The sequence below is a fragment of the Pristiophorus japonicus genome, chromosome 26 (genome assembly GCF_044704955.1).
Source record: "Pristiophorus japonicus isolate sPriJap1 chromosome 26, sPriJap1.hap1, whole genome shotgun sequence".
Taxonomy (NCBI): domain Eukaryota; kingdom Metazoa; phylum Chordata; class Chondrichthyes; family Pristiophoridae; genus Pristiophorus; species Pristiophorus japonicus.
This window is the reverse complement of record NC_092002.1, coordinates 26663085-26675885: the sequence shown is the minus strand read 5'-3', so window position 1 is coordinate 26675885 and position 12801 is coordinate 26663085. Positions and strand designations below refer to the sequence as shown.

The following is a 12801-nucleotide window of genomic DNA, read 5'->3' as shown; positions in this document are numbered from 1 at the left end:
AGGCCCATGTCCCAGCACTGTACCCCAGGCCCATGTCCCAGGCCCAGCACTGTACCCCAGGCCCATGTCCCAGGCCCAGCACTGTACCCCAGGCCCATGTCCCAGCACTGTACCCCAGGCCCATGTCCCAGGCCCAGCACTGTACCCCAGGCCCATGTCCCAGGCCCAGCACTGTACCCCAGGCCCATGTCCCAGGCCCAGCACTGTACCCCAGGCCCATGTCCCAGGCCCAGCACTGTACCCCAGGCCCATGTCCCAGGCCCAGCACTGTACCCCAGGCCCATGTCCCAGCACTGTACCCCAGGCCCATGTCCCAGGCCCAGCACTGTACCCCAGGCCCATGTCCCAGGCCCAGCACTGTACCCCAGGCCCATGTCCCAGGCCCAGCACTGTACCCCAGGCCCATGTCCCAGCACTGTACCCCAGGCCCATGTCCCAGGCCCAGCACTGTACCCCAGGCCCATGTCCCAGGCCCAGCACTGTACCCCAGGCCCATGTCCCAGGCCCAGCACTGTACCCCAGGCCCATGTCCCAGCACTGTACCCCAGGCCCATGTCCCAGGCCCAGCACTGTACCCCGGGCCCATGTCCCAGCACTGTACCCCAGGCCCATGTCCCAGGCCCAGCACTTGTACACCAGGCCCATGTCCCAGGCCCAGCACTGTACACCAGGCCCAGCACTGTACCCCAGGCCCAGCACTGTACCCTAGGCCCATGTCCCAGCACTGTACCACAGGCCCATGTCCCAGGCCCAGCACTGTACCCCGGGCCCATGTCCCAGCACTGTACACCAGGCCCATGTCCCAGGCCCAGCACTGTACCCCAGGCCCAAGTCCCAGCACTGTACCCCAGGCCCATGTCCCAGCACTGTACCCCAGGCCCATGTCCCAGGCCCAGCACTGTACCCCGGGCCCATGTCCCAGCACTGTACCCCGGGCCCATGTCCCAGCACTGTACCCCAGGCCCATGTCCCAGCACTGTACCCCAGGCCCATGTCCCAGCACTGTACCCCAGGCCCATGTCCCAGGCCCAGCACTGTACCCCGGGCCCATGTCCCAGCACTGTACCCCAGACCCATGTCCCAGGCCCAGCACTTGTACACCAGGCCCATGTCCCAGGCCCAGCACTGTACCCCAGGCCCAGCACTGTACCCCAGGCCCAGCACTGTACACCAGGCCCATGTCCCAGGCCCAGCACTGTACCCCAGGCCCATGTCCCAGGCCCAGCACTGTACCCCAGGCCCATGTCCCAGGCCCAGCACTGTACCCCAGGCCCATGTCCCAGGCCCGGCACTGTACCCCAGGCCCAGCACTGTGTCCCAGGCCCAGCACTGTACCCCGGGCCCAGCACTGTACCCTGGGCCCAGCACTGTACCCCGGGCCCAGCACTGTGTCCCAGGCCCAGCACTGTACCCCGGGCTCATGTTGAGGGAACACGGAGCGATGATAATTAATATTAATCATTGGTTCAGCCACAGGTTATAAAAACAATCCTCTCTTGGGATTTGGGCACCGCTGGCATGGTGGGTTTTACTGCCCATCCCGAGTGCCCCCGGAGCAGGTGGCTCTGTGCACACTGCAGTGGAGAATGGTAAGTGGAGATTTCATGGAGTGTTTTTAAATGGTAAATTGTTTTGGCAGAGTGAATAGAGAGAGCGAGACCGTTTCTCTGCAAGGAACAAGAGCCAGGGGTAGGGGAAGGGAATGGTTGCAGGGGTGTGGGCGGGCAGGGCTCACCCCTTGTGGGCGGGGCTCACTACCTGTGGGCGGGGCTCACTCAATGTGGGCGGGGCTCACTCCCTGTGGGTGGGGCTCACATCCTGTGGACGGGGCTCACTCTCCACAGGCGGGGCTCACTCCCTGTGGGTGGGGCTCACTCCCTGTGGGTGGGGCTCACTCCGTGGGCGGGGCTCACTCCCTGTGGGCGGGGCTCACTCCCTGTGGGTGGGGCTCACTCCCTGTGGACGGGGCTCACTCCCTGTGGGTGGGGCTCACTCCCTGTGGACGGGGCTCACTCCCTGTGGGTGGGGCTCACTCCCTGTGGACGGGGCTCACTCCCCGTGGGAGGGGCTCTCTCCTTGTGGGTGGGGCTCACTCCCTGCGGGTGGGGCTCACTCCCTGTGGGAGGGGCTTCTCCTTGTGGGAGGGGCTCACTCCCTGTGGGAGGGGCTCACTCCCTGTGTGTGGGGCTCACTCCTTGTGGGAGGGGCTCACCTCCTGTGGACGGGGCTCATTCCCTGTGGGAGGGGCTCACTCCCTGTGGGTGGGGCTCACACACTGTGGGAGGGGCTCACTCCCTGTTGGCGGGGCTCACTCCCTGTGGGTGGGGCTCACAGTAGACGGGGCTCACTCCCTGTGGCAGGCGCTCACTCCCTGTGGGCGGGGCACACTCCCTGTGGGAGGGGCACACTCCCTGTGGGAGGGGCTCTCTCCGTGTGGGCGGAGCTCACTCCCTGTGGGTGGGGCTCACTCCCTGTGGCTGGGGCTCACAGTGGACGGGGCTCACTCCCTGTGGGAGGGGCTCACTCCCTGTGGGTGGGGCTCTGTCCCTGTGGGTGGGGCTCACTCCCTGTAGGAGGAGCTCACTTCCTGTGGGCGGGGCACACTCCCTGTGGGAGGGGCTCACTCCCTGTGGGCGGGGCACACTCCCTGTGGGAGGGGCTCTCTCCCTGTGGGAGGGGCTCACTCCGTGTGGGTGGGGCTCACTCCCTGTGGCTGGGGCTCACAGTGGACGGGGCTCACTCCCTGTGGGAGGGGCTCACTCCCTGTGGGAGGGGCTCTCTCCCTGTGGGAGGGGCTCACTCCCTGTGGGTGGGGCTCACTCCCTGTGGCTGGGGCTCACAGTGGACGGGGCTCACTCCCTGTGGGTGGGGCTCACTCCCTGTGGACGGGGCTCACTCCCCGTGGGAGGGGCTCTCTCCTTGTGGGTGGGGCTCACTCCCTGCGGGTGGGGCTCACTCCCTGTGGGAGGTGCTTCTCCTTGTGGGAGGGGCTCACTCCCTGTGGGAGGGGCTCACTCCCTGTGTGTGGGGCTCACTCCTTGTGGGAGGGGCTCACCTCCTGTGGACGGGGCTCATTCCCTGTGGGAGGGGCTCACTCCCTGTGGGTGGGGCTCACACACTGTGGGAGGGGCTCACTCCCTGTTGGCGGGGCTCACTCCCTGTGGGTGGGGCTCACAGTAGACGGGGCTCACTCCCTGTGGCAGGCGCTCACTCCCTGTGGGCGGGGCACACTCCCTGTGGGAGGGGCACACTCCCTGTGGGAGGGGCTCTCTCCGTGTGGGCGGAGCTCACTCCCTGTGGGTGGGGCTCACTCCCTGTGGCTGGGGCTCACAGTGGACGGGGCTCACTCCCTGTGGGAGGGGCTCACTCCCTGTGGGTGGGGCTCTGTCCCTGTGGGTGGGGCTCACTCCCTGTAGGAGGAGCTCACTTCCTGTGGGCGGGGCACACTCCCTGTGGGAGGGGCTCACTCCCTGTGGGCGGGGCACACTCCCTGTGGGAGGGGCTCTCTCCCTGTGGGAGGGGCTCACTCCGTGTGGGTGGGGCTCACTCCCTGTGGCTGGGGCTCACAGTGGACGGGGCTCACTCCCTGTGGGAGGGGCTCACTCCCTGTGGGAGGGGCTCTCTCCCTGTGGGAGGGGCTCACTCCCTGTGGGTGGGGCTCACTCCCTGTGGCTGGGGCTCACAGTGGACGGGGCTCACTCCCTGTGGGAGGGGCTCACTCCCTGTGGGTGGGGCTCTGTCCCTGTGGGTGGGGCTCACTCCCTGTAGGAGGGGCTCACTTCCTGTGGGAGGGGCTCACTCCCTGTGGGCGGGGTTCACTCCCTGTGGCTGGGGCTCACTCCCTGTGGGTGGGGCTCACTCCCTGTGGACGGGGCTCTCTCCCTGTGGGCGGGGCTCACTCCCTGTGGACGGGGCTCTCTCCCTGTGGGCGGGGCTCACTCCCTGTGGACGGGGCTCTCTCCCTGTGGGCGGGGCTCACAGTAGACGGGGCTCACTCCCTGTGGGAGGGGCTCTCTCCCTGTGGACGGGGCTCTCTCCCTGTGGGCGGGGCTCACAGTAGACGGGGCTCACTCCCTGTGGGAGGGGCTCTCTCCCTGTGGACGGGGCTCACTCCCTGTGGGTGGGGCTCTCTCCCTGTGGACGGGGCTCTCTCCCTGTGGGCGGGGCTCACTCCCTGTGGGAGGGGCTCTCTCCCTGTGGACGGGGCTCTCTCCCTGTGGGCGGGGCTCACTGTGGGCAGGGCTCACTCCCTGTGGGTGGGGCTTACTCTGTGGGTGGGGCTCTCTCCCTGTGGACGGGGCTCACTCCCTGTGGGTGGGGCTCTCTCCCTGTGGACGGGGCTCTCTCCCTGTGGACAGGGCTCACTCTCTGTGGGAGGGGCTCTCTCCCTGTGGACGGGACTCACTGTGGGCAGGGTTCGGTCCCTGTGGGCGGGGCTCACGCTCTGTGGGCGGGGCTCACACCCTGTGAGAGGGGCTCACTCCCTGTGGAGGGGTTCACTCCCTGTGGGAGGGGCTCACTGTGGGCGGGGTTCACTCCCTGTGGAGAGGCTCACTCCCTATGGGAGGGGCTCACTCCCTGTGGGTGGGGCTCACTCTGTGGGCGGGGCTCACTCCCTGTGGAGGGGTTCACTCCCTGTAGAGGGGCTCACTCCCTGTGGAGGGTCTCACACCCTGAGGGAGGGGCTCACTCCCTGTGGACGGGCTCACTCCCTGTGGGTGGGGCTCACTCTTTGTGGACGGGGCTTACTCTCTGTGGGAGGGGCTAACTCCCTGTGGGTGGGGCTCACTCCCTGTGGGAGGGGCTCACTCCTTGTGGACGGGGCTCACTCCCTGTGGGTGGGGCTCACTCCCTGTGGGTGGGGCTCACTCCCTGTGGGAGGGGCTCACTCCCTGTGGACTGGGCTCACTCCCTGTGGGAGGGGCTCACTCCTTGTGGGAGGGGCTCACTCCCTGTGGGAGGGGTTCACTCCCTGTGGGTGGGGCTCAATCCGTGGGCGGGGCTCACTCCCTGTGGGAGGGGCTCACTCCTTGTGGGAGGGGCTCACTCCCTGTGGGAGGGGTTCACTCCCTGTAGAGGGGCTCACTCCTTGTGGGAGGGGCTCACTCCCTGTGGGCGGGGCTCACTCTCTGTGGGAGGGGCTCACTCCCTGTGGGTGGGGCTCAATCCCTGTGGGTGGGGCTCACTCCCTGTGGGTGGGGTTCACTCCCTGTGGACGGAGCTCACTCCCTGTGGACGGGGCTCACTCCCTGTGGGAGGGGCACACTCCATGTGGGAGGGGCTCACTCCCTGTGGGTGGGGCTCACTCCCTGTGGACGGGGCTCACTCCCTGTGGGAGGGGCACACTCCATGTGGGAGGGGCACACTCCATGTGGGAGGGGCTCACTCCCTGTGGGTGGGGCTCACTCCCTGTGGACGGGGCTCACTCCCTTTGGGAGGGGCTCACTCCCTGTGGGTGGGGATCACTCCCTGTGGGAGGGGCACACTCCATGTGGGAGGGGCTCACTCCCTGTGGGCGGGGCTCACTCCCTGTGGGTGGGGCTCACTCCCTGTGGGTGGGGCTCACTCTCTGTGGACGGGGCTCACTCCCTGTGGGAGGGGCACACTCCATGTGGGAGGGGCTCACTCCCTGTGGGCGGGGCTCACTCCCTGTGGGTGGGGCTCACTCCCTGTGGGAGGCGCTCACTCCCTGTGGGTGGGGCTCACTCCCTGTGGACGGGGCTCACTCTCTGTGGGAGGGGCTCACTCCCTGTGGGTGGGGCTCACTCCCTGTGGACGGGGCTCACTCCCTGTGGGTGGGGCTCACTCTCTGTGGGTGGGGCTCACTCCCTGTGGGTGGGGCTCACTCCCTGTGGACGGGGCTCACTCTCTGTGGGAGGGGCTCACTCCCTGTGGGTGGGGCTCACTCCCTGTGGACGGGGCTCACTCCCTGTGGGTGGGGCTCACTCTCTGTGGGTGGGGCTCACTCCCTGTGGGTGGGGCTCACTCTCTGTGGACGGGGTTCACTCCCTGTGGGTGGGGCTCACTCCCTGTGGGCGGGGTTCACTCCCTGTGGGTGGGGCTCACTCTCTGTGGGAGGGGCTCACTCCCTGTGGGAGGGGCTCACTCCCTGTGGGTGGGGCTCTCTCCCTGTGGACGGGGCTCTCTCCCTGTGGACGGGGCTCTCTCCCTGTGGGCGGGGCTTACTCTGTGGGTGGGGCTCACTCACTGTGGGTGTGGTCCTCTCCCTGTGGACGGGACTCACTGTGGGCAGGGTTCGGTCCCTGTGGGCGGGGCTCACGCTCTGTGGGCGGGGCTCACACCCTGTGAGAGGGGCTCACTCCCTGTGGAGGGGTTCACTCTGTGGGCGGGGCTCACTCCCTGTGGACGGGGCTTACTCTCTGTGGGAGGGGCTAACTCCCTGTGGGAGGTGCATATCCCTGTGGGTGGGGCTCACTCCCTGTGGGAGGGGCTCACTCCCTGTGGGTGGGGCTCACTCCCTGTGGGAGGGGCTCACTCCCTGTGGACTGGGCTCACTCCCTGTGGGAGGGGCTCACTCCCTGTGGGTGGGGCTCACTCCCTGTGGGAGGGGCTCACTCCCTGTGGGCGGGGTTCACTCCCTGTGGGAGGGGCTCACTCCCTGTGGGCGGGGTTCACTCCCTGTGGGTGGGGCTTACTCTGTGGGTGGGGCTCACTCACTGTGGGTGTGGTTCTCTCCCTGTGGACGGGACTCACTGTGCGCAGGGTTCGGTCCCTGTGGGCGGGGCTCACGCTCTGAGGGTGGGACTCAATCCCTGTGAGAGGGGCTCACTGTTGGCGGGGATCACTCCCTGTGGAGAGGCTCACTCCCTGTGGGAGGGGCTCACTCCCTGTGGGTGGGGCTCACTCCGTGGGCGGGGCTCACTCCCTGTGGGAGGGGCTCACTCCCTGTGGGCGGGGCTCAGAACGTGTGGACGGAGCTCACTCCCTGTGGGTGGGGCTCACTCCCTGTGGGTGGGGCTCACTCCCTGTGGGTGGGGCTCACTCCCTGTGGACGGGGCTCACTCCCTGTGGGTGGGGATCACTCCCTGTGGGTGGGGCTCACTCCCTGTGGGTGGGGATCACTCTCTGTGGGTGGGGCTCACTCTCTGTGGACGGGGCTCACTCCCTGTGGGAGGGGCTCACTCCCTGTGGGTGGGGCTCACTCCCTGTGGACGGGGCTCACTCTCTGTGGACGGGGCTCACTCCCTGTGGGAGGGGCACACTCCATGTGGGAGGGGCTCACTCCCTGTGGGTGGGGCTCACTCCCTGTGGGTGGGGCTCACTCCCTGTGGACGGGGCTCACTCCCTGTGGGTGGGGATCACTCCCTGTGGGTGGGGCTCACTCCCTGTGGGTGGGGATCACTCTCTGTGGGTGGGGCTCACTCTCTGTGGACGGGGCTCACTCCCTGTGGGAGGGGCTCACTCCCTGTGGGTGGGGCTCACTCTCTGTGGACGGGGCTCACTCCCTGTGGGAGGGGCTCACTCCCTGTGGGTGGGGCTCACTCTCTGTGGACGGGGCTCACTCCCTGTGGGAGGGGCTCACTCCCTGTGGGTGGGGCTCACTCCCTGTGGGAGGGGCTCACTCCCTGTGGGAGGCGCTCACTCCCTGTGGGAGGGGCTCACTCCCTGTGGGAGGCGCTCACTCCCTGTGGGCGGGGCTCACTCCCTGTGGGTGGGGCTCACTCCCTGTGGACGGGGCTCACTCTCTGTGGGAGGGGCTCACTCCCTGTGGACGGGGCTCACTCTCTGTGGGAGGGGCTCACTCCCTGTGGACGGGGCTCAATCCCTGTGGGTGGGGCTCACTCCCTGTGGGTGGGGCTCACTCCCTGTGGGTGGGGCTCACTCCCTGTGGACGGGGCTCACTCCCTGTGGACGGGGCTCACTCCCTGTGGGCGGGGCTCACTCCCTGTGGGTGGGGTTCACTCCCTGTGGACGGGGCTCACTCCCTGTGGGTGGGGCTCTCTCCCTGTGGACGGGGCTCACAGTAGACGGGGCTCACTCCCTGTGGGTGGGGCTCACTCCCTGTGGGAGGGGCTCTCTCCCTGTGGACGGGGCTCTCTCCCTGTGGGCGGGGCTCACTGTGGGCAGGGCTCACTCCCTGTGGGTGGGGCTTACTCTGTGGGTGGGGCTCACTCACTGTGGGTGTGGTCCTCTCCCTGTGGACGGGACTCACTGTGGGCAGGGTTCGGTCCCTGTGGGCGGGGCTCACGCTCTGTGGGCGGGGCTCACACCCTGTGAGAGGGGCTCACTCCCTGTGGAGGGGTTCACTCCCTGTGGGAGGGGCTCACTGTGGGCGGGGTTCACTCCCTGTGGAGAGGCTCACTCCCTATGGGAGGGGCTCACTCCCTGTGGGTGGGGCTCACTCTGTGGGCAGGGCTCACTCCCTGTGGGAGGGGTTCACTCCCTGTAGAGGGGCTCACTCCCTGTGGAGGGTCTCACACCCTGAGGGAGGGGCTCACTCTGTGGGCGGGGCTCACTCCCTGTGGGAGGGGCTCATTCCCTGTGGGTGGGGCTCACTCTTTGTGGACGGGGCTTACTCTCTGTGGGAGGGGCTAACTCCCTGTGGGTGGGGCTCACTCCCTGTGGGAGGGGCTCACTCCCTGTGGACGGGGCTCACTCCCTGTGGGAGGGGCTCACTCCCTGTGAACGGGGCTCACTCCCTGTGGGAGGGGCTCACTCCCTGTGGGAGGGGCTCACTCCCTGTGAACGGGGCTCACTCCCTGTGGGAGGGGCTCACTCCCTGTGGGCGGGGCTCACTCCCTGTGGGAGGGGCTCACTCCCTGTGAACGGGGTTCACTCCCTGTGGCTGGGGCTCACAGTAGACGGGGCTCACTCCCTGTGGGTGGGGCTCTCTCCCTGTGGGCGGGGCTCACTCCCTGTGGACGGGGCTCACTCCCTGTGGGAGGGGCTCACTCCCTGTGAACGGGGTTCACTCCCTGTGGCTGGGGCTCACAGTAGACGGGGCTCACCCCCTGTGGGTGGGGCTCTCTCCCTGTGGGTGGGGCTCACTCCCTGTGGACGGGGCTCTCTCCCTGTGGGCGGGGCTCACTGTGGGCAGGGCTCACTCCCTGTGGGTGGGGCTTACTCTGTGGGTGGGGCTCACTCACTGTGGGTGTGGTTCTCTCCCTGTGGACGGGACTCACTGTGGGCAGGGTTCGGTCCCTGTGGGCGGGGCTCACGCTCTGAGGGTGGGACTCAATCCCTGTGGGAGGGGTTCACTCCCTGTGGGAGGGGCTCACTGTTGGCGGGGATCACTCCCTGTGGGAGGGGTTCACTCCCTGTGGAGAGGCTCACTCCCTGTGGGAGGGGCTCACTCCCTGTGGGTGGGGCTCACTCCCTGTGGGTGGGGCTCACTCCGTGGGCGGGGTTCACTCCCTGTGGGAGGGGTTCACTCCCTGTAGAGGGGCTCACTCCCTGTGGGAGGGGCTCACTCCTTGTGGGAGGGGCTCACTCCCTGTGGGCGGGGCTCAGAACGTGTGGACGGAGCTCACTCCCTGTGGACGGGGCTCACTCTCTGTGGGTGGGGCTCACTCCCTGTGGGTGGGGTTCACTCCCTGTGGACGGGGCTCACTCCCTGTGGGAGGCGCTCACTCCCTGTGGGTGGGGCTCACTCCCTGTGGGTGGGGTTCACTCCCTGTGGATGGGGCTCACTCCCTGTGGGTGGGGCTCACTCCCTGTGGGAGGGGCACACTCCATGTGGGAGAGGCTCACTCCCTGTGGACGGGGCTCACTCCCTGTGGGAGGGGCTCACTCCCTGTGGGTGGGGATCACTCCCTGTGGGTGGGGCTCACTCTCTGTGGGCGGGGATCACTCCCTGTGGGTGGGGCTCACTCCCTGTGGGTGGGGCTCACTCTCTGTGGACGGGGCTCACTCTCTGTGGACGGGGCTCACTCCCTGTGGGTGGGGCTCACTCTCTGTGGACGGGGCTCACTCCCTGTAGGAGGGGCTCACTCCATGTGGGCGGGGCTCACTCCCTGTGGGCGGGGCTCACTCCCTGTGGACGGGGCTCACTCCCTGTGGACGGGGCTCACTCTCTGTGGGAGGGGCTCACTCCCTGTGGACGGGGCTCACTCCCTGTGGGTGGGTCTCACTCCCTGTAGGAGGGGCTCACTCCATGTGGGCGGGGCTCACTCCCTGTGGCTGGGGCTCACAGTAGACGGGGCTCACTCCCTGTGGGCGGGGCTCACTCCCTGTGGCTGGGGCTCACAGTAGACGGGGCTCACTCCCTGTAGAGGGGCTCACTCCATGTGGGTGGGGCTCTGTGCCTGTGGGTGGGGCTCACTCCCTGTAGGAGGGGCTCACTCCATGTGGGCGGGGCTCACTCCCTGTGGCTGGGGCTCACAGTAGACGGGGCTCACTCCCTGTGGGAGGGGCTCACTCCCTGTGGGTGGGGCTCTGTGCCTGTGGGTGGGGCTCACTCCCTGTAGGAGGGGCTCACTCCCTGTGGGTGGGGTTCACTCCCTGTGGCTGGTGCTCACAGTAGACGGGGCTCACTCCCTGTGGGTGGGGTTCACTCCCTGTGGCTGGTGCTCACAGTAGACGGGGCTCACTCCCTGTGGGCGGGGCTCTCTCCCTGTGGACGGGGCTCTCTCCCTATGGGCGGGGCTCACTGTGGGCAGGGCTCACTCCCTGTGGGTGGGGCTTACTCTGTGGGTGGGGCTCACTCACTGTGGGTGTGGTTCTCTCCCTGTGGACGGGGCTCACTGTTAGCGGGGCTCACTCCCTATGGGAGGGGCTCACTCCGTGGGCGGGGTTCACTCCCTATGGGAGGGGCTCACTCCCTGTGGGAGGGGTTCACTCCCTGTAGAGGGGCTCACTCCCTGTGGAAGGGCTCACTCCCTGTGGGAGGGGCTCACTCCCTGTGGGCGGGGCTCACTCTCTGTGGGAGGGGCTCACTCCCTGTGGGTGGGGCTCACTCTTTGTGGACGGGGCTCACTCTCTGTGGGAGGGGCTCACTCCCTGTGGGTGGGGCTCACTCCCTGTGGGTGGGGCTCACTCTCTGTGGGAGGGGCTCACTCCCCGTGGGTGGGGCTCACTCTTTGTGGACGGGGCTCACTCTCTGTGGGAGGGGCTCACTCCCTGTGGGAGGGGCTCACTCCCCGTGGGTGGGGCTCACTCTTTGTGGACGGAGCTCACTCTCTGTGGCTGGGGCTCACTCCCTGTGGAGGGGCTCACTCCCTGTGGGAGGGGCTCACTCCCTGTGGGTGGGGCTCACTCCCTGTGGACGGTGCTCACTCTCTGTGGGTGGGGCTCACTCCCTGTGGCTGGGGCTAACTCCCTGTGGAGGGGCTCACTCCCTGTGGGAGGGGCTCACTCCCTGTGGGTGGGGCTCACTCCCTGTGGACGGGGCTCACTCTCTGTGGGAGGGGCTCACTCCCTGTGGACAGGGCTCACTCTCTGTGGGAGGGGCTCTCTCCTTGTGGACAGGACTCACTGTGGGCAGGGTTCGGTCCCTGTGGGCGGGGCTCACGCTCTGTGGGTGGGACTCAATCCCTGTGGGAGGGGCTCACTCCCTGTGGAGGGGCTCACTGTTGGCGGGGCTCACACCCTGTGGGAGGGGTTCACTCCCTGTGGAGAGGCTCACTCCCTGTGGGAGGGGCTCACTCCCTGTGGGCGGGGCTCAGAACGTGTGGACGGAGCTCACTCCCTGTGGACGGGGCTCACTCTCTGTGGGTGGGGCTCACTCCCTGTGGGTGGGGTTCACTCCCTGTGGACGGGGCTCACTCCCTGTGGGAGGCGCTCACTCCCTGTGGGTGGGGCTCACTCCCTGTGGGTGGGGTTCACTCCCTGTGGACGGGGCTCACTCCCTGTGGGTGGGGCTCACTCCCTGTGGGAGGGGCACACTCCATGTGGGAGAGGCTCACTCCCTGTGGACGGGGCTCACTCCCTGTGGGAGGGGCTCACTCCCTGTGGGTGGGGATCACTCCCTGTGGGTGGGGCTCACTCTCTGTGGGCGGGGATCACTCCCTGTGGGTGGGGCTCACTCCCTGTGGGTGGGGCTCACTCTCTGTGGACGGGGCTCACTCTCTGTGGACGGGGCTCACTCCCTGTGGGTGGGGCTCACTCTCTGTGGACGGGGCTCACTCCCTGTAGGAGGGGCTCACTCCATGTGGGCGGGGCTCACTCCCTGTGGGCGGGGCTCACTCCCTGTGGACGGGGCTCACTCCCTGTGGACGGGGCTCACTCTCTGTGGGAGGGGCTCACTCCCTGTGGACGGGGCTCACTCCCTGTGGGTGGGTCTCACTCCCTGTAGGAGGGGCTCACTCCATGTGGGCGGGGCTCACTCCCTGTGGCTGGGGCTCACAGTAGACGGGGCTCACTCCCTGTGGGCGGGGCTCACTCCCTGTGGCTGGGGCTCACAGTAGACGGGGCTCACTCCCTGTAGAGGGGCTCACTCCATGTGGGTGGGGCTCTGTGCCTGTGGGTGGGGCTCACTCCCTGTAGGAGGGGCTCACTCCATGTGGGCGGGGCTCACTCCCTGTGGCTGGGGCTCACAGTAGACGGGGCTCACTCCCTGTGGGAGGGGCTCACTCCCTGTGGGTGGGGCTCTGTGCCTGTGGGTGGGGCTCACTCCCTGTAGGAGGGGCTCACTCCCTGTGGGTGGGGTTCACTCCCTGTGGCTGGTGCTCACAGTAGACGGGGCTCACTCCCTGTGGGTGGGGTTCACTCCCTGTGGCTGGTGCTCACAGTAGACGGGGCTCACTCCCTGTGGGCGGGGCTCTCTCCCTGTGGACGGGGCTCTCTCCCTATGGGCGGGGCTCACTGTGGGCAGGGCTCACTCCCTGTGGGTGGGGCTTACTC

At 67.6% G+C, this 12801-nt stretch overlaps 1 protein-coding gene across 1 annotated transcript in view; it reads right to left on the bottom strand.

Moving 5' to 3' along the window:
• The window catches only part of LOC139239112 (spectrin beta chain, non-erythrocytic 1-like), a 563409-nt gene that overhangs the window by 333275 nt on the left and 217333 nt on the right, over positions 1 to 12801 (bottom strand). The window lies entirely within an intron of this gene.